Source organism: Nipponia nippon, unplaced genomic scaffold, assembly GCF_047370975.1.
Source record: "Nipponia nippon isolate SJK-2023a ecotype South Korea unplaced genomic scaffold, ASM4737097v1 scaffold_7, whole genome shotgun sequence".
Taxonomy (NCBI): Eukaryota; Metazoa; Chordata; class Aves; order Pelecaniformes; family Threskiornithidae; genus Nipponia; species Nipponia nippon.
Window position 1 is genome coordinate 41,346,495 of NW_028262391.1, and position 21,396 is coordinate 41,367,890.

Genomic DNA, 21,396 nt, shown 5'->3' on the forward strand with positions numbered 1-21,396 from the left:
ACACAAACAATGTGCTACAGTTACATTTGGTAGCAGAAAGAAAGAGTTCAGTGAATGTTTCCTTTTGCATGTTATACATGCACATAATGCAGTTACTCTCCAGAAATTCAGTACAGGAAAGATGCCAAACAGCAGGTTCTTTTGAAACCAATTCAAGAAAATCCTTGCAGGAAGTTAATTTTTTATGATGTAGTCAACTTTTCCACATATTGCCATTTACATGGTTAGTGTGTGGACTGCAGGCAAAATAATTTGGAATCGTAATCTTTATTTTCTATAATATGATAATGAAATCAACTACTATCCACTGGAATCAAATGAATTTCTCTGTGCTACTCCAGTGGGAGGAATAAAAGGGTTCTATGGGCTAAACTGCCAGGCTAATGGGAAAATGAAGAAAAATCAAGGCCTTGGATGGCTAGCAAATAAAAAATGCTTATTTTCAACATAATGGTGGACATATAAAGATCTTGAAATCTTTTAAAAACTGATCAAGCAAGCTTTTTCCAAAGGTTTTTCATTTTTGTATGAGAAAGTCCTATTGACTTCATATGGATTACAGCTGGCTGAAGTCGGGCATGTTCTTGGGCTGTATGAGGGCGTTAGACAGCAAAGGCATCTAAACTCTGAAAATGTCTGAACTTGATTTGAAATCTAACAGGAGAAAAACTTACTCTGTCCAGACAACTATAAAAAAAAAAGTTTTTATAGCACTGTTTCATTAATATTCACAATGATGGTTCTTTGTTGTTAATTTAGTGAGGACCTGTTTGCCATTTAATATGCAGATTTTAGTCTTTCACCAAAAGTCTAAGTGATGCATTGTGTAAAATGCACTTCATAGGTGTGGTTTTACAGGACTGACCTGCATATATGCCTTTAATATACATAATTTAGTAAATGATTTATGTACTGATTAATAAATGCAATTCTTCACAAACACCTGCTTGGAAAGCTAGAAGTGCAGTAGGTATACAAACAGCAGATCGTTTTAACAGGTACAGCAAGCAAAGATAGGGATCAAGTGTTATAATGGGTCCACTGCTTGTGATCTAGTGCGCCAAACCCTCTGAATCTAACAGCTGGGCAATATTTTTCGTACCACTGATTAAGACTTTTTCCAATATCTTTTTTTTTTTAAAAAAACCTGTTTGGGTCACGTAGAAGACTACTCATGCATTCTGTAACTACAGCAAATCACATGTGACAAAGAGCAGAGCAAAGAGCTAGTTGGTTAGGAAATTATGACCCAAAATTTTCCTACGTCCATTACACTTTGGGAATCAGGAGAACTATGAATTAAGGAGATGGCCACAAAGGTCACAAGGAATTGCTGCAGTATTCACAAAAGATGTAAACGCTATGAGAGCTGTAGGATCTTAGCATGAAGGTTCAGAGAGAATACAGGAGCCATTCCGAGGCTAGTAGCTGCTCAGAAATCAGGTAAAGAACAAAAAGATGTGAACATTTTAAAAAGAGGGAGAATATCAGCTGTTAGAAATACATGTAACCCTTTAACATCATGTGCCTAGCATGAGTGATGTCTTTTGCTGATTTATCCATGCAGCAATTAGGAGTTTTTCCTCAGGAGAGGTACGTGGCATAGAAAATGAACGGATTGATTCCTTTTTGCACCAAGTAGTTGATTACGGGTAACTGATTTGTTTTACAGATGTTATACTAAGTGCGTTACTGTACACAATCATCCTAGACTAAGATGCACCTAAGCGTGCTTGCTCAGTAAGGGCCTAATTCAGAGCTCATCAAAATGGAAAGATTTCCACTGACTGCACAGGCTTCTGGATTAGGCCTTTCCCATCCACCTGACTGGCAGAGAGATTTCCATTTCAGTGCAGCTGTGAGATGCAGTTTTCTCCGCTGCTTTATACTGTCCATTTTTAGTGCATAGCATTCTTCTAGAGTGAAATTTGCCCATCAACACGCACAAATTCTCTGAACTACGTATTAATGACATGTCTGCAGTCTCTGTTTTTCCCAAGGAAAGCAGTCTTACCAGAACTTTCTTCTGAGTGTGTTCAGATTTACATTACCTTGCTCGAGCACTTGCAAAGGTACTGTGCTCCAAGCAACAGTGAAGAACCGAGTCTATAATTTAATAACCCCTCTCTGAGTAATTAGTATTCACTCAATGCAATTCAGGGCTTGCAGAGGTCCAGTCAAAGACCTAAGCACCATTTAAGTCCAGTTTATTCCTCAAGGCACCTCTGAACTGAATTGGGCCCCATTTTATTAAATTATAATAGAAAGACTGCCATGTCAAGTATACTGATGCTGAAAGACCCAACCTCACAAGACCTCACACAGATAAGTAATCATCACTTATGCTAATAGCACATTTGACTTCCGTGGGATGACACATGAGGATGGACTACTTACTTGACTAAGATTAGTAAGAACAGGCATGTTACACAGAACAAATGACTTACAAATATCCAGCTGCAGCAAAGTGCTGACTCCCATCAGTGAGTGTTGTGAGGGTGAATGAAGGGCAGGATATGATCTTTAGAAACCTCGCTGAATACTATTATTGAATTGGTGACAGTTTTGCAGATTTCTAACCTATAATAAACCTCAGCTTTGCCTCTGCAATGACACACTTCTCTCCACTGTTTTTCTGTTCTGCTTTCCTTTTCTTTTGCCATAACACAACAATCCATTTTTATATTTTGTTTTTATACTTTCTTCTTTAATGTGTGCAAATTAATTTTGTGTTTTTGAAAGGTGTTTAAGCAACAGCCCCAAAGCCACAAGTGCTCCTATTTGACTGCAGAGCAGACTACTTGGTAGCATCTCTACACTGCCCTGCCAATGTTCCTCCCCTCTGCTCTGCTGGGATCAGTGCAGTCTCTATGCTCATTTAGTCTTTGGCTTCTCCCTTCAAAGCTGACAATAAGGGCATCATACAGGGTATACCATTCCAGCGATTTTGTCTAATAAAATGCCTAACTGTTAGGCCTCTGTTTAATACAATTTTGTTTCATACAGGTCACAGAAACAATCCGATTTTGACCTTTATGCTCTATAATGCCTTTGAAGCAGCACGCTAGAAAGGGAAAAATATGTCTAACCTGACTCAGTTTCACTTATTTGTTCTTGAATTCCTTGTGGTCCAGTTTTTGTTCCCTATTTTGTTTCCACTAATTTAAAAAGTATTTTATTGCAATTAAGTAGAGTTGCCCTCCCCGGTTTTCCTATCCTGATCAGACTTTTAAAGTGGATTTTTTTTTTTTCTCTTTTACCACTGGCTGGAGCAGCTTTATCTGAAAGTAATGTAGCAGTGACCACTGATGACTGGCTTCTAGGGATTTTATGAATACAGAATTAATTTGTTCCTGAGACCTGGAGAAATCATGAATGGTGAAAAATGTTTCTGGTACATGCATAAGAACTGGTATAAATATTGTATCCAACACCAAAATCCCAAATACTATAACATATTTACAAAGGGACCCTTAAATTCAGTTTTGTTTGACCTGTATTGTAGAGAACTGTATAATAGTCACAAAGTCAAAAAACATAAGTATTATAGCATTAGCAGTATTCTTAAATGAGTATTTTCCTGTTTCTTGGGGGCTTCTAGCTCAGCTGTAATGATTGCTCTGTGTGTGTGCGTGCGCCTGTGTGTTTTACCAATCACATAAGTGAAATAAAAATGCCCTAATTTCTGCAACTTTGCTTTCATTGCACTGTAAAGCTCTAAAAGCAGAAACAGTTTCCTGAAGAACTCCTCCATAGCAGGCCCTTGAACAAGATGACTGTTTCTAATAAGCAACAGCTGTCGTTGTGGTTTTACTAGTCAAATGATTCATGTCTTTTGCTCAGAAATGATAAGTGGAACAAATGTTTACTTAGATATGTAACAGAGGAACAATTGAAAAATAGTAGACTGTCAAATAGAAATATTTTCCTGTTATCTGATCCTTGACAATTAGTCTGAAGTGGTTTTTAGTCAAAAGGCAATGTTATAGTGGTGCAGTTAGAACGGTGAAGAGTTTAGCTGACGGAGTTCTGCGAACCAAATTCAGCAGGCTGGTTTGCAAATGTCTGCAGTAGCCCCGCAGATTTGAGGGGGACACAAGCACCTCTGTGCAAACTGCTGCCCACACCCTCATTCCTGGCAGTCTCCCCTCCTATCTTTAGTCATCTTTGAAAGGAAGACAGCGAACTTACCATTTCCACTTGTTTCTGCTATGTCTTCAGGGAATACCGAAGTGCTTCTCTGCTGCTTGGTCTTGAGTGAATACTGTCTGCTGGCTACTGCTTCCCCAGGATTTTACAGGGTCTTCTAGGAGGAACAGATTAAATGAGGAAAAGTATTCTAATGCAGGAGATTCCAGGCTCTGTTCAAGGACAAAAAGATTACATTACCCTTCGGATGTTGGGAAGGAGAACCTAACAGACCCTTGATGTATCTCTGCTGAGCCTGGAAGCTGCTGCAGTCAGAGAGATTTGACACCGCTGTGGCATCACAGGGCTAGAGGTAAATTTTTGTTAAGTGCTAGAGGAAGCAGTGGTAGACTAACTCTTATGAGCCTAAGACAACAGCATCAAAAAATGGTGTCTTCTGCCTTTGAAGGGGGGTCTGCAAAAAATGGTGTCTTCTGCCTTTGAAGGGGGGTCTGGGAGACAAACAAGCATGGAGAAGGCCAAAGGAGCCTTGGGATGCTCAGTGTGCAGATGATACCAGTGTACATCTATAACTTATTTGAAATTACATGGACGCTTGCCAGTAGAATAGGGTTCAAATCCACTTTTATTTTGCATAGATTCTGGACTTTGTCGCTTTTTCAGAACCCTCTCTTCAGTATCACTGTATGACACTGCACTGCATTATATGGAAAGATTGTCAGAGTTTTGGTTTCCCACCTGTAAAATGGGAGTAATATTTCCTTTCTCCCAGCCTTTATTTAGCTTACAAGGCTCCTGGGACTAGAATTCTTTTATTGCATGTTTCTGTATTGTCTCGTACAACAAGACCCTGATCTCAGTTGAAGCCTGTATCACTGAAATATAAATAGATAATAATAAAAAGATGATTTTGACACAAAATGGAATTTTATATTCTGGAGAGTGAAATAAAATATGTACTAAGGTCTACTAAAGTGTAACCATGAGATCAAATGATAAAATTCTTCTGGCAACAAAGAGTTGACACAAATTTGTGAGATTAAACTGCACTAACTCAACAGAGGCTTGTTCTGGTGGTTTATTCATATAAAGTATATGAAAAAAGTAAGTGAGATGATCAAATTACCCTCACAGCATGGATTTTGACATGGATGTAGACTCACCGAGTCACCGGAGGACTGAGCAGGTGCGTTGTTCTAATTATACCCTCAGTCTTGTGAGGAAGGAGCAAACTTCCCGGTTGCTTCCCTGGTGGAGATAAGGTGTTATCAGCCATCAGCAAATGAGAGGGGAGAACAAGGACAAGGCACCTGATGGGAGAAAGAGGAGGAAAGGAGGAGGCAAAGAGAGCATATTCATAATGCTACTCATCTTTTAAAAATGTATACACATATCTACGCTGAGCCATTTGGATGCCACTTCTAGTACTCATTTCTTGTGTCTCTAAGTAACCCTTCCTTATGGCGAGGCACACAAAATTATTTTTTAACATTTTTGCTTTTATGGTCTTGTAGTGAGATATCTGGCTAAATATAACGATTTATTTGTTTATTAATTAATCAACAACAGGCACACTAGGCATTACAATCCAAAAAGTCCCCCACACAGGTTTTTATCACCGTATACTATACCCCTAGGGAAATACACATCTTTTTTTCAGGAGCATAAATGGACATTTCTATAAATTGCAACTACTTGGGTGCATGTAATATGCAATATTATTCATCTTTGTATTCCAGGTGAATCCAGACTAGACTACCAGCCTCTAGGGGAGTCTGCTTCATATAATTATCAGTATTCAAAGAATGATTGTAGATGTTGTAGCTAAACAGCAGGTGAATGGTCCTTATCTGAATATTAAATAAAGTGCAACCGGATTTCTAGGTTATCTCTGACTAAATGTTTGCAAAGTCATTAGTGAAAGCATGCAGCTATAATCTCAACCACTCTTCTTCTTACAAAGGATTTCCACTTTTAATTCCTTTACAGGATGAATTGTTCACCTCCCCTTCCTATACACACAATCTTGTCCTTTGGTTGGACTACCAGAAACATCAAGGAAGCTGCCTTGTAAGTAGTACCTACACTCTTTTTTTTTTTTTTTTTTTTGCAATCCTAAACAACAAAAGAAACCTAGGGAAGAGTGACAAAGAGAAAGATTTATTATTTCCTCTAAGGACTATCAGAGCTCTGAGTGTTGGGAAAAGGCTCTTTAGTAAACTGCTCCTTTGTCCTCCCAAGTTCTGCGAACTTTAGCTCTGTGTTCGGCTTCCTTATTGCATGATCTGAGAGAAGCTTTATGTATTTATTTAGTAGAAATCTTTTGTTATTGTTTTAAAATGGGGGATTTAATATACTTGAACACTGTTTTAGTAGCTTGATAGTGGATGCTATGTGAATATAGAAGACAGTAGTTATGAGAAAATTAATAGCAACAAAGAAAAAGAACAAAAACACCCCCTGCTGAGCAGAAGGGAACAGACCAGAACCAGCATAGGAAAATTACTGGAGATAAAGGAAGAAGAATTACCGTGGGACTATATAACATGAGATTTTTGAGGCACAACTCGTGTTTCAATCCGTAGCTGTGAAGAGCACAGTGATCCTAATGATCCTGCTAGAGAGCCATTTTGAAGAGGAATTTTCAAGACGGACATACTCTACAACAAGGTAGCTAGGCTAGGACATCAGCCACATCCTTTGCCAGGCACCACAAAAGCTTTACACTCACTAAAGCCTGGACCATCAGTGGCAAAGCATGTTATCACAATAACTACAAATATTTTATTTTAATTGAATATAAAAATACTTTAATATTAAACTGAATATTATTTAACTGAATATTAAAACCCCCACAAAAATAGAAAAAATGGAGCCATCACCACAGTAAACTATATACTATTTATTTTTACATGGCTTCCCATTTATTTTGAGCTGTAACACATGCTGAGTTTGCAGCATGACATGGGCTATCATCTTTAGTTTTCAAGCACTATACCTCTCATTGCTGCTGTTTCAGGCTTCTGCGGACTCAGGCAGATGTTACTACACCTTTCTATAAGGCTTTCTGCTCATCTTTGCAGAAATGCAGAGTGGAAACATTTATTCACATAGGGAGGAGGGAAGAACACTGAGCACAATTTTGTGCTTGGCTCTGAATTATCCAGCAAGCCATGCAGTCTCAGGGACTAGGGAATACAAGGGACTGTGCTTCTACATGCCAAAGTCCCGTTTCTTTCAGTAACAAGAAATAGGGAGAGCTTTTTCTAGCACGCAAACACTTCTATGTATTTTTACTTAAAATTATGTAAGAATGTAAAGCTCGTAAGTTTCGGAAGTGCACTGATTCACTCTCTTCTATCAAGAAATGGGTATTCTGTAGCGCTCTCACTTTTCTAGCTTTGTTCCTTGGGGCATCTATAGTGGATGTTACTGTGGGCTCATTCTGGGCTTTGTACCTCTGTTATGGTTGCCAGCAATTTAGGAAATGGAGCCTGGAGGCATGTGGTTTTTTCCTGTCCCATATTCCTAAGTACATTTATATGAAAGTGAACCGCACAATAATTACAGTGTCGGTTCTGGTATTCCTGTTTTCATAATGTTAAAAAGAAAAAAAGAAACTGAATAAGCAGCGCTTTTTGGTTGTGTTTGTAGTTGTGATGATCTTCTGGTAAAGGGAAGGGCTCTCGCACATTTACGCAGGAGCCTTTAGTTACCATTTGAGGACTCCCTCCTCTAGGACCAGAAGTACTCTATTTTGACTGGAACAAACTGCAGAAGTTAACAACTGTTTTCTATTTGGCATTTTAATGTGTATTAAAAAAAAAAAGTATAAAGGTTCAGCCAAAACTGTTCTAGACAGTTCAGAACCCAAATTTTCATTCTTGCTCAAGTGTGAGTCACCTGCAGTCACTGGGATTAGTTCTGATTTATCCTGAAACACATCCATTTTTTAATGATGCTTTTTAGCAATACCTGACCTCGCGCTATTGGTATTAATTTCTATTTTTATAATCTCTTGAAGCTCTTACACACCTCCTGATTTAAAAATAGGCCCTTTAACAAGCCATCTGCACTTAGAAGCCAATGGCCAAATCCCAATCCATCTGAAGCTGGTGGAAATTTTGACATTTATTTCAATGGTGAAATCATAATTTGGGCGAAGTGTACAGTAAAGGGGAAGATGATTTGCGTAGGGAGTGATGAGGGTTGGCTTTGTCCCTGTCATCAACCACATGCTGGCTGATTTAAGAATGAAACTTGGACCTGCTCACAGAGGCAATCAATCATTAGACCGGATGCCCTTGTTCAGCTAGGCTAAGCAGTGGGACAAACACAGGAATGTAATGGGAGAGCAAAAATATAGTAAGTTTTAGAGAACCTGAGAATCTCTCATGTTTCTGTATCATATCCTCAAAAAACTTAAAAAAGCAGAGAGTTTATCCAGCATATGGCTCTTCTGTAGCTGACTGACTGAGGTTGGACGTTGTGGTCTTTATTAATAACTTTCACCAATTTCAGAGACAATATTCGCATGCAAGAGGGCTGAACAGAACAGCCAGAATACATGCTAGCTGTAATCTGAGGTTGACATACATGCTTTCCATCACAGATGCGGACTCTTGACCATCACCCCAGCAGGTGCTGCCAGGCACATAAGAGGACAGCTTTCTGAGACATGGTCAATAGCTTTACCTGAGATGATCTTGTGGTTTTGGTCTCCTAAGCAAATCTGTGATTACCATTGGTAGAGTTTTTAAATATAAACAGACTAAACCTCCAGCAATGTGGACCTAGTTTCAAGCACTATGGTATATACTGTAGTACATATTTTACAATTGTATAATATTTCTATTAGGAATGTGGTTGTTTCTAAGTCTATAGTACATACTTGTCTGTCAAATTTCTGATGGAAGAAGATTGTGAAGATACAACCTGTGCTCTGGCTGCTTGGTTCTGGTCCAGAAGTGAGAAGCAGTTACCATGCCTTTTCAGCTCCCCTTATGCAGAAATCCTGATAGGCCTGGACCTGGTCCTCTGCCATCCCTGCCCTGCCTCTCTGCCTGCCGTCTGTGATGTAGGTTTGGGTAGGAAATGCGGTGAGGGCGGACTGACTACGCTCTGGGTTTACAGCCCACCAGCCAGCCCAGCAGAGCCACAGGCAATCCCTGTAAACTGTAACAATTTTCATAACAACGGGGTGAGCCCTGATCCAAAGCCCTGAACCACCGGTGCTCCCTTGACTGCTATTGAGTGCGTGCCCAGATGCTTACAGCCCTCAGCCTTTTCAATAAAGTCAGAAAGAGGCCCACAGCAGGTAAATTACTGTTTGCCATAGAAACATTCCTATATAGGAGAGGGTGTGAGTTATGCAAATATCTACTCTGTAAATCTGTTATGTGGCTTGGGAGAAAAACAAAAAAGCCACTTAAAAATTTGCTCCAAATTTGGCCACAGTGTACTTTTGTTAGTTCAAAGAAATGGAGATAACTTTATTGTTATTTGTGTTTGGATCAAAGAAAATTATGAAAATAAACATTAGACAGAATGATAATCAACACTGGAAAAGAAATGTTTACTAAAGATTTTCTTCTGTGTTCTCTTACCAGCATTAATAATATTTTCTTTTTCTAAAGTTTTCTTGCTTCCTTCAAAGAGATTGATTTCAGCAGAAAGAACAAACATATGCAAATAAACTGAATGATGTTATACCCCCTGCCCCTATCCCCCAAACTGCATCAGATAATTCCATATTGTTAGTCTGCATTACATTTTTATCAGTTTTTTGTCTTAATCAGATATGAAGCTCTTGCAGTACATCTCTAGAACTGGGCTGTGACCCTGATGTGACTCTACAGCACAGAGCCAGCCTTAACCCTGCTGTAATCTAATAGTTCAAATTTAACGGATTTGTTTTTTCAGTGGAAATAATGGCTTCCTGTCACAAAACAGAGCCACAGATTACATATCTGATAAATGGCTTTAGCATGATTTTTTCATGTAACACACAATTAACAGTGCTTTTCATAAGATTCATGGCTTAAGGATTTGGTGAAAGCATTAATAAGTTCATTACTATGCATTTTCTTAAAAAAAAAAAAATCTACTTTTCTGTTAGTGCTTTAAAAACAAATAATACTTCGCTTAGAAAGAGCTCACCTATGCTTTCCAGTGTTGATTTAGCCTCAAAACTCTATACTGAAATTATTATCACTGACTGCTGATGTATTTTTTCATGAGGCATATAATTATAATTGATAACCCAAAATGTAAATAGGGTAATTTTGATTTTATAAGCCACCACCCATACAGATACTGAAAATATCCACATTATAGCTATAATTGTTTTTTGTCATGCCATAATCCCCTAAACATTATCAACTAATTAATAGCTGAACAATACATAAGGAGATATACAGTTCTTCTATGGATAGTATTACATATTTTGAAGGAGTTTATTATCTTTAGTTTGGCTTTGAAACCACAGTTCAGAATTGCTCATGCTGCCTTCGTTGGTTATCTTCAGCCCACCCAACCACCAGCCTTGCACCGCTGCGTGTTGCTAACTCCTAGCATTTACAATGAGGTAATCATCACCTTGTAGTTCATTGGTGTGAATGCTGGTCAGATGGCCTGTATTTTATTAACAGAAATAGGGTCACAAGTCAAATACATGCTTGGGGTCAGTGAGCAAATACAAAAGAAGATTAGAGGAACAAAAAAATGTGACTGGAGGGGTAAAATCCCACTGGGGGTTAATCGAGCAGAAATGTATCAAAGAATGTAAACTACCCTTTCTTTTGTTAGTCATCGTACAGGACGTAGTTCCTATGTCCTGCTGATTCCAGTTAGATAGAGCATCATCTTCAAAATGCTGTCTTTTAATGATTTCTTTGTACAGAGCCTTACAGAGGGGCTTCCAATAATACCACTACTTACTGCTATTACTACTGCTACTACTACTAAAACAATTACCACAATAATAAGAATTAAAACCACCTAGCATAAATATATAAATTACAAAGACTTGCTTCACCTAATATTGTACTATGCAAAGACTACCTATAAAAATAAGAGAAAATAGTATTCAATGTCACTTTTCTGGGATTCTTTTCTGCCTTCAAGATGAAGGACCAAGAACTAACTTCACAATTATGTTGATTTAGCTCCCGCTTCCAAGACAAATGAATTAATAAAAATATTTCTGAAGAGATGGTATTGCATTGCTATAGTTTTAGTTTTCCTAAGAAGACTGTCCTTTCAAAAGACAGAACAACAAAAAAGGAGCTGGCATCCCTGATCTGCACAGTAAATACTGGACTTGGTAGGGCCCAAATGGCAGCAGTCAAGAAAAATCATAGGGTACTTACCAAGCGGCAGCCGATTTTCTCTTCTGATACATGTTCATCGCTCTTTCTATGACAAGAAGCAGACTATTCTGCCTTATTTGAACTATGCACATTTGTCTAATTCTTTAAAATCCCAGCAGTAGAAAGATTCCCTTTTCATCAATTTCCATTTATTATGCTTGTAGCTACGTATTGTAATATGAATTCTTCTATCCATGTATACTGCACATCTATAGATTTTATGTTTTCACACATCACATGAAAAACATATTTCAAAACTATTGCATTATCATGTGCCAGAATAATATTGCTATGGGAATGCAAACACATTATCAAAAGTACAGTATAAAGCAAGGAAGTGAGAGTCAGGAAGGAATCCTTAGTTCTATGACTACGTGCCACTGACTTACTGTGCAATGTTCATAAAGTCTCTTAATCGTATTTTGGCATACTTTATATATAAAATAAGTAATATGTCCTTCTGCAAGGCTGAAATAAATGTTAACTTGTCCAATCATGCCCTTCAGGAGCTCAATTGGGATTTCTGTCATCAACGTCAAGATGAGCCAAACCAGTCTCAGAGATTGTAAATCTTTACGTTTCAAAGAAAGACACTACATAGATGAAAATTGCATGGCCAGGTACAAACTGTGGTAGACTACTGAAGGATTAATGTGAAACAAAATAATGTAAATGTAAGTATCCCTTGAACTGAAATCGAAGGCTTCCTTAATTACCTATCTAGCTATCCATACATGTTTTCCCATACAATTTATTTTCACACATTATATACCTCCTTCAGGAATATATGTATTTGATCCTGCATCTTTTAGCAAAGTATATATCTAACTTATATATTGTCCCTTAAGTTTAAAACTAAGTATGTGCTTAAGCATTTTGCTGGCTCAGGTTGCACAGCATTTTGCAGGTTTGAACCTTCATAGGGCCACATGCAGGGTCTTCCTCCTCTTTGAACAAATGGTGCTATGACAGTGTGTGCACACTCTGTCTGACCTAAGATCAGCAGCCAAGTTGTGGACACCCACATAAGGATTTTCGTTACAAAAGTAACCTTAAAAATGGAAATGTCTGTCTTCTGCAGCTATACTGGCAGACAGTATTTACCCAGTGATCCGGATGTACAAGACCTTGTTATCAACTGTAGCTTTTACACAACTTACTTGTCAGTTAGTGGGTTGGAAATCACACATTTTACAAGTATTTTCTGAAGGATATGATTATATTTTCTGCCCTTAAAAATGTTTCATGTTGTATGTTCATTACATATTTTAGTGTTACTTAATTTAAAAGGTCTTTAGAAAATACAAATTATCACAGAGTGGATTTAGACAGGCTTATAAAATAATAATAGGTATTTAATACACAGAAAGCCTATACAAAAAAAGAAAAACTCTTATAACTACATTGACATGCAATTAATATATTTCTAAAAAGCTATGAGTTTAAAGTGTCTTTCCAAGGTTTACATTTCAGTCATTTGAGTCCTTTCTATGGAATACAGTCCACTAAAACACAACATGCTGAAGTCTTTCTGCTAACTTGGTGTAGAAGCACTACTTAGAAGAGCTTTTTAATAATTTTTTAATAATGTTGTCAAAATATTTTAAGAAATACCACTTTATGAAATATAATTAATTACCTTTATGTCTGTATTATGTGGAGGAGACACACTATATACTTTGGACAGCAGTGCTGAGATGTACTGAGGTTTGCATAATGCCAACATGCTGTATTAGTACTTAAAGGCTTGTGAATAAGAATTTTACTACAGTCGCAACATATACATTGGGCTCTTCTAGTAAATTGATCACTCAAATAAAAAGAAAGGAATGTTTTTGATCTGCAAAGAAGACGGGCAAAAAGTAAGCCTGCTCATCTTAACTCTGCATTAGGGAAAAAAATGAACTTTGATCTATCATATTGCAGAGCTGCTTGTATTTCAATGGCAATTTATCAATTCTTTAATAGTCAAAGCTCCCAAGTAGTAAAAGCTTCTTAGACTTCCTAATCTAATAGCCATTATTTTAATTTTTTATTCTGTATGACTTACTGTTCAGAAGCAAGAAAGCAACATAATTTCTTAAGAATTCTCTCTTTTGTAAGAAATGATGAAATGGAGTCCAATACTACTAATTTTGTTCTTCCTCATGCTGGTGTAAAAACAATGCAGGATCCTACCTATATATCTTAACATTTCTTACCTAATCTAATAGATAGCACTGTGTATCAGCAACAGGACTGTCTTAAGGTCAGGATATAGCAGCACTACCCCTTAAGGGAACACTTTCTCCTTTTGGGATTGGAGCACTGTACATGCTTCTGCCGTCAGTACCACCACCCTGCCCACTGCTGACAGTGCTGGGTTGGAGGCACGGCTCTGCCTGTGGTGCCCCCTCCAGCCCCAGCTCGGGTGTCTTCCACCCTGTGGGGAGCAATTAGGAAGCTTTCTCTGCGGTCCAGCCACCATGACTGCTGCAATTTGTCTTTATAAGGGATATAAAAGGTCTCTCTGCTTCCTCTCCCAACACCAGATGGGTGGGAGAATCTATCCCAAGGTGATGGACCCAGCTCCATGGTGAATCCCCATTTTTCTGGGTAAAATGTGCACTGTATTCCTAAGACAATGGAGATGTGAGGATATTTAGCACCCTGTGAGCCTATCACAGAAGTGAATCTGAAGTAAGCTTAAGACTGGCTTGTTTTAAAAGTTTACCTTGGCAAGTCCAAAGCACAAGGAGGAGCATTTAAGACTGCAGATCTAAACTTGCATGTTGTTATTGCTAAACATTAAACCCTAAGGTCAGAATTCAGAATTCCCACAGTCAACCACTCCAACTCAAAAATACATCAGTGTATTTGCTAAATGGAAACCATACTCACATCACATCTTATCATAATGTCACAAAATGCATAAAATTACAAATTAGTTTTAAGGCAAAATACATGACAGCAAAATATAAGTACACAAAAACTACATTAAGTATCAGTCTTCATTTGTCCCTACCACTTCAACTTACCTCTCAGTTCAAAACTACTCACTGCAGTGCACAGCTTGAGATAGTCTAAGATCCATTTTAGAGTGGACTGAAATATAAATGACAGTTCGCACTACACATGAACATAGACAACTGTATAAAATATTTAAATAAAGACAGAAAAGAACAGAGGAAACCAACAGAGCCTTTGGCAGACCTAGCCTTTGGGAATTTAGCAGCTTGAGATTCATTGCAAATTTCGTCTTTAATGTTATTTTTAGTTCAATATTTTGTAGCACTCAGAAGTAAATCTTTGTGTGCTGTCTCTCCTCCTGCTTGTGCTGCTTCCTTTTCCAATCTTTTTTTTTAAAAGAAACCTAATATATTTTCAATACAATTGATTTGTGACATGTTTTGTGATATTTGTAAAGTTATCCTGTTTCTTCATACAATTCAGTGAAAACCATTACACTGTTGTTTCTTTTCAAGTGCTGAATATTGATCGTCATAACTGAATATAAACGAGACCCCCCAACGGTCTTTGTTCCACCACACCTTGTGTTGCATTAAATTCTCTTACATTAATTTTGATTCTTGGGTTAGGGTCAAACTCTTTTTTTAACCTCTCACCACTGCTCCAAATACTGCCACACAGAGTGCGTTTTCAGAGCAGTTTTGGTTTTATCCTGGAATCTGTTCTTTGTCTGTAAAGCAATCTGACCGGAATGATGCAGAATAACACAGAACTGGAAGATGCTGTAAAGAGGACTCGTAGATGACTACCGTCTGCAGGAAGATGGAAACACTGGTTCTGCCTCACATTGTCTCTCTTACCCGCTCCTGCCTTGTGCAGGTTGAAATACAGTAGATCGGGGAAAAGAACAGATCCTTCCCCACCGCTTTCTGCACACAGAACTGGTCCCGCAGGGCCACCTGCCCTGTTGCTGTACCATACAAGCTGATACAGTTATTGGCTCCTTCTCTACCCGGACAAAGAGCAAAGAGGTCAAGAAAATAAAAGTGTAGGCACACAAGTGGACTACCACAGGTCAAAGCAGGATGCAAAGTGGCAGCATGTCAGCTGCCCCACAGCAAGCAGCCATATACATGCTTTCACTCAGCACCAAATGCTTGATAGCTTAGACAGCTTAGATGCAAGTGGAAAAGAAACAATATTTACATCGGATGCGGGGGAACTGGCATGTGAACATGGCAATTACCAAAGTTTCTGAGAAACTGTAAGTTCACACCCTAGTCTACTCCATTGTATATTGCTGTCTGTCCATGCTCTGGTGTCTTGTTCAAAGTCGAGTCTTTTTTTTTTAATTGACTTGCTAGGCCTTTCCCCTTCCTCCTGTGGGAGAGAAATCAATGAACTTACTCTCCCATTACTATACTTATGACTTAATAGTTGTGCCACAGATCATGGCATTACAAACAGACTGTTTCACATCCCATGGAACTGACAATAGCATGGTGATGTGACGTGAGAAGTGAACCATACAGGAGATACAAAATGAGACTAAGGCTACTTATCTGTGCAGTATGAACACCATAAAACTACTTTTGCTTTAATTAATTCTAATTTCACCGGGCTGCAGCTGGAGTTGGGAATTTTTCCTTTTTTCATGGAAGGATTTGCAAGAGGAGGAGGAGGAGCTTGCCTGATCATGAGGCTTTAAAATTGCAAGAGAGCTTTTTTCTTTCAAAAGCCTTATTTCTAACATATAGAACCATTATTCAACAGTTCCCACAAATGCAAGGACTAGAAGCCCCAATTAAATGACCAGGCATCAGTCTTAAAACAAACAAAAGAAGTACTTTATCCTCACAGTGCATAATGAAATTACAGAACTCATGGCCACAGGATGGTGTGGAGGTCAAAAGTGTAAATGGACTATAAAAGGGATTACATGAAATCATGCAAATAAAATCCATCACTAGGTACTAAACACGATGATCAAGATCCAGCCTCCAAATCAAAATGTCTAAGATACCAGTCCTCAGAGGGCAGAAGTACACAGGGGAAGAAGGATTGCTCTCTATGAGCGATATAGCAGAGTTCATACACTTTTTCCCTAGGCATTTGCTCCTTCTCACTCTCAGAGAGAAGACGCTGGTCTACATGGACATTGTGTCTGACTCAGGATGGCAGCTATTGCATATGTTCTAAAGTTTTCAAAAATCCTAACTCATTTTATTTGACACTGTATGTTTTAGAAATTTTTCCATTTTAAATTGAATTAGAAAAAAGCCTGTAAAGAGTCAAACAGAGGGCAAAAAGAAACAAAGGTACCCAGAAAAAATGGAGACTCAGAGTTCAAAACATTTTCCATGGAAGTCATGTTTTGCAATATAGTTTTGCTTCAGGATCTCATTTTGCATGAAAAAAAATTATTTCCATCCCACGGTTGCAAAAAAAGAAGTTAACAATACAGAAACCTATGCAGTGTCCACCTTCCTAAGTCTGCTAAGAGACTGAAGCATACCTGACAGTTGAGAACTGTCTTGTAAATCTGAAATAGCTCCCTGTGGCCCCTGCAGTGCTGAAACCACTGCTCACCATCGCTTTCGCTGCATTCAATCATTTGGGCCTCTCCCTTTCTGTGTGAGTCAGGGTTTGAAAACTGAGCCTCCTCTAGCCTGTAGGATTCATAAACACCTGCCCCATTAACCCAGTTTCGCTATTTGTCTAATGACAACCACAAGTAATGACCTGACTCAAGTCATGTCAATATTCTGTCAAAAACTACCATTTTGCTCTTTTAGCCACCTCCTCCCACCCACCCATAGGTTATGGAACTGTGGGATGGTTGCCAGAGAAATGCAATAAAAAGTAGGAAATGACATATACAAATAAAATTCACTTACCTAAAAGCCCTGTACATCAGATCTCTTTGTGGTGCCTCCTCCCCCACCATCCACTCCTTTACTTCCAGCACTTGTTTCTCCTCTCTCTTAATTTCCTCTTCCTTTGCTGCCCTTTTTTTTCACATGTTCTACTTTCTGTTATTTTTTTTTTTTTGCCTCTTTTTATGCCCTATTTTTTTTCTTTGGCTGAAAATGAATAAATGAATGCTTTCATAATTTTTCCTTGCTTTAGAGCCAGTAAAGCATTATAGTGTCACTTTACCATTTTTGCTTCCTCTTCCCAGTCTTTCTGCTGCTACTTTTGTTGTTTTCTACTTTTTCTCTGGCCTTCCTCCATAGCAATCACTCCCTCCTTGTGAGTACTCCCTTCTCAGTGACTTCATATGCTCATTCTCTCTGCGGAGCTTCTGTTATGTCCCAGTGCAGTCTGAAAGGATGCAAATTTCCAGATGGATTTGTTGGGCTTCTGAAGTTTTGATGTAAAGGTCATCCTAAACATGTAAGTCAATACTGAGCACTTCTGATGGAAAGTTTCTGGATGCACGGACATGGCTTTGGGGAGAAGCAGAGACATGAAATGGAGTGGAGCAGAGTCCTATTCCAGTTGCTGGGGGGAAATATCCCCTCTTGCTTAACTCTAAGCCACTTACTTCACTCTCATTTCTTTGGCCTTCCAAATGTTCTAAGTCATTGCCTACTGAGTGTACTTACAGGATCCATCCTTAAAATCTGGAATCTTTATCCTCATGGATGTCCCTCCTGCCAAGAGTACACAATATTAGGAATAGTGCTCTGTTTTAGCTTATAGTTGCTCACATTTTCCTGATACTTGAAACCACTCTGAAGAAACGTCAGTTGATCCGAGTAGCTAAGTGTGCTGCTCTAATTGCTGCATGATGTGATTGGACTGCACTTGCTGCAGGAGAGCCGTAAGGCTGTGCAGGCTGCTTGCAAGGCTGGCCCATGCTAAGCTGCGGTCCCTTGCAGCTTTGCAGGGTCATGTTTAAACATACACTTACTATACACACACCTTCTTCAAGGTCTAAAGACGCTATAAACCATTCAACTCATTTTAATTAATCCCTGTGCTTCTTCATTCCTGTTAGGCACAAGTACATTCAAGACTTAAAGGGGAAAACAGTATTTCAGGTTTGTGAGATCAGATGGTGACAAAATGGAAGCAGCACTAGCTTTAGTATATATTTTCTATGCTAAGAACTGAGAGAATGAGGGATTAGGTCTAAAGTAACATCCAGAGAATGGGAAAGAGCCTGACAAGCTGAGAATTTCATGCTGTAAACATTATTCTAGAAATAATCTTTTTGTGTTTCTGTTCTTTACCTTTTTAACAGCACTATTACCCGTGACAGTATAATTTGAACAGGATTTAAAAAAAAAAATGCACAAGCCACCTTAATGAAATGCCATCCACAGTTCAAACAACAAAAAAGATTCCCATTTTGGGGGCTTCTCTCCATTTATATTAATTATCATTTTTTTTTCTATGGAAGAATTGTACAATATGGGGTTTTCCTCCTTGTTCATAATAGGTCATTCATTAAAGAAAATGCTGGGAAATTATTTTCTGTGTCAGTGGATACACGATGCCATCTGGGAGCTGAAAAAATGAACAGAAATCAGATCGAAAAAAATGATCAAAAACATGAAATTAGTTGCACTTATGGAAACCAGACAAATACTTTAAAAATCCCAGGCCCGTCAGATAGGCTATAATAATTGGCACATTGTCCATTTATATGAGTGATGCACTTACAGGAGCAGTCGGTCGCTTCCTCCGTCAGGCCCTCGGTGATTCACTCTCACCATTTCCCCTGGGTCTTCTCCCTGCTCTCCTGCTTCTCCAGAGCTGTCCGCACCCCCTCCGGCCCTGGGCTCACCAGCGCTGCGTGGATGCTCTCTGCCATTTCCTCCTGCAGCTTTTCCCAGCTGTCTGCTTACTGGCAGTTCTCCATTCCTCTCGTTTCTGTTTTCAGTTTTCTGCTTCCTTTATTCCAAGGTGCTTTCTAACCAACTCTATAATATAAGACTGTTGCGATGTAATAGTCAGTCTCCTCCCTGGGTCCGAAAACAACAGGTAGATCAGAAAACCCCTCTTGAAATGTGAGATTGTCTACTCTGACTCCAGTTCTAGGGTAATCTAAAATTCAGTGTTCATCTTTCTCGGGTAAGGTGGATGGGTTAAGTTAGAAGGGTGATGCCTACATCAGCAGATAAGGAAATCACAACAATGTAGTGATAAATATATTAAGATGAATATGGCCATATGCCAATTTTTTCCCCTCATAAATAAGACTCTTGTTTACCAAATGTTCAATTTTGGTTATGTCACTATAAAAATCAAGCAGCTGGTAATTCAGGCTTGATTAGCAGGTCTCCAGTTTTGATTAGTAAATTACTGTAGTAATCAAGGTTAATTCTCATTTCAGAGCTATGCCACAGATTTTATTTCTTCCAGCGAACTGGATTTACCACTCTGGAGAATGAATATTTTAATAAATATTACAAAAATATCCAGAAATAGAAATCAAAAGCAGATTCAAATGTTTTTTGAAATACGGGGAACCAGAGCAGCAACGCTGGTCAAACATGAAATGGTTAATGTCCTAGGAATAAAATTCCAAGCCGCAGTTTTGCAGAAGATTTTCACATAATATATGCAGAGATTGCATTGCTAATTCCTTTTACCTAGTGTTTCTATTTCTATCTTTAAAAATTGTTTTCTTTGGGTCTTCATCTTTCATTTTAAAAGAAAAAAAAAGTATACAGAGAGGCTTAAAAAGAAGCCCAAGAGACCATTATTAGTATAAAGATAAACAGTAGAATGGATTCTAACTGAGCCAGAAAACATCACTGTAGAATTTACATAAAATTTAGTTTTCAACCAAACATATTGCACTTCCAGTTCCAGCTCATCTCATAATGAATATTCAAGCTTTCGAATGACCCACACGTCCCATAAGTAAGCAAGAGTCCCCAAAAGCCATCATTGTTGTAGAAGAGGCACAATATTAAAAAACACTGAGAATTCATTAGGGATCTTTTTTTCCATGAAACTTTTACTAAATCTTTAGCCTGCAAATCCTGCGATTATTTGAGCCATACAAGTCTGTAAGAGATTTGAGTCTGGATAACAAACTCTTATATGGTTTTTAATTAGGATAATAATATTATTTTTTAGTCACAATTCTGGGTCAGATTCTGTGTATCTCTCTCACATCACTTTTGTATAATTAGAGACTAATTTATCCAAAATAAATATGAAGTTTTTCTTTATCTACTCAGTACTGCATGCTTTCCTCAGATAGGAAAGCCTAGGCAATTTTCAGATATACCATAGAATTCCACTCAAAATATTTAGATAACTTTCTCCCCAGTAACACAGAAATAATTGACTGAGAAAGCCCCAAAATATATGGGTATAGAGGCACATTGCTGAGAATACAGTAAACACTGAATTCAATATAAAGTTATACATTTCCTATGTCCTTTGAAGAACAAAAAAACCCTAACCCCCCTTTTCTAGATAAACATGCTATGTCCTTTTGTAAAAGGCTAGGAAGGAACCTTGACTTTACTTCTGTTTCCATATATACGCTTTATTCCACTGGAGCAATTTTGCTACACAGCTATGAGCATTTTCATTATGCCAATGGAAACATAGCGGGGTTTGAATCAGACCACGATCAACTGTTCTTCTAATTCAGCATCTTGTTTTGGATGATGGCAAACAGAAAATGCTTCAGAAGGTTTCTTCCTAGTGCTAGAAAGTCAATAGCTGTCTTATGGTCTGAAGCAAGGAGATTCTTATCCTTCCCGCATTTTTCCCTATATGAGGAAGTCCTAGATATTTCACATTAGGTATTATCTGCATGGTTCATTGACAGACCAGCATCTAATAACCTAAACACTGGCAAAAAGTGGAAAGCAACCTGATCTATGAACATTTATTTAAGATTAACCCTTAGCTAAAATAATAATCAATTTGAGTAGAAAGTAAGCGTATACAGACT

At 38.3% G+C, this 21,396-nt stretch overlaps 1 long non-coding RNA gene across 4 annotated transcripts in view; it reads left to right on the forward strand.

The window, feature by feature from the left end:
* LOC148051031 (uncharacterized) overlaps window positions 1-21,396 on the forward strand; it is a 54,052-nt gene that overhangs the window by 12,291 nt on the left and 20,365 nt on the right. For 2 of the 4 annotated variants that reach the window (XR_015700593.1, XR_015700591.1), the window contains exons 2-3: window positions 6,139-6,219; window positions 12,026-12,193. This is a non-coding gene — a long non-coding RNA (uncharacterized LOC148051031). The remainder of the gene's footprint in view (window positions 1-6,138; window positions 6,220-12,025; window positions 12,194-21,396) is intronic. The other 2 variants (XR_015700592.1, XR_015700590.1) reach the window with 1 other exon arrangement.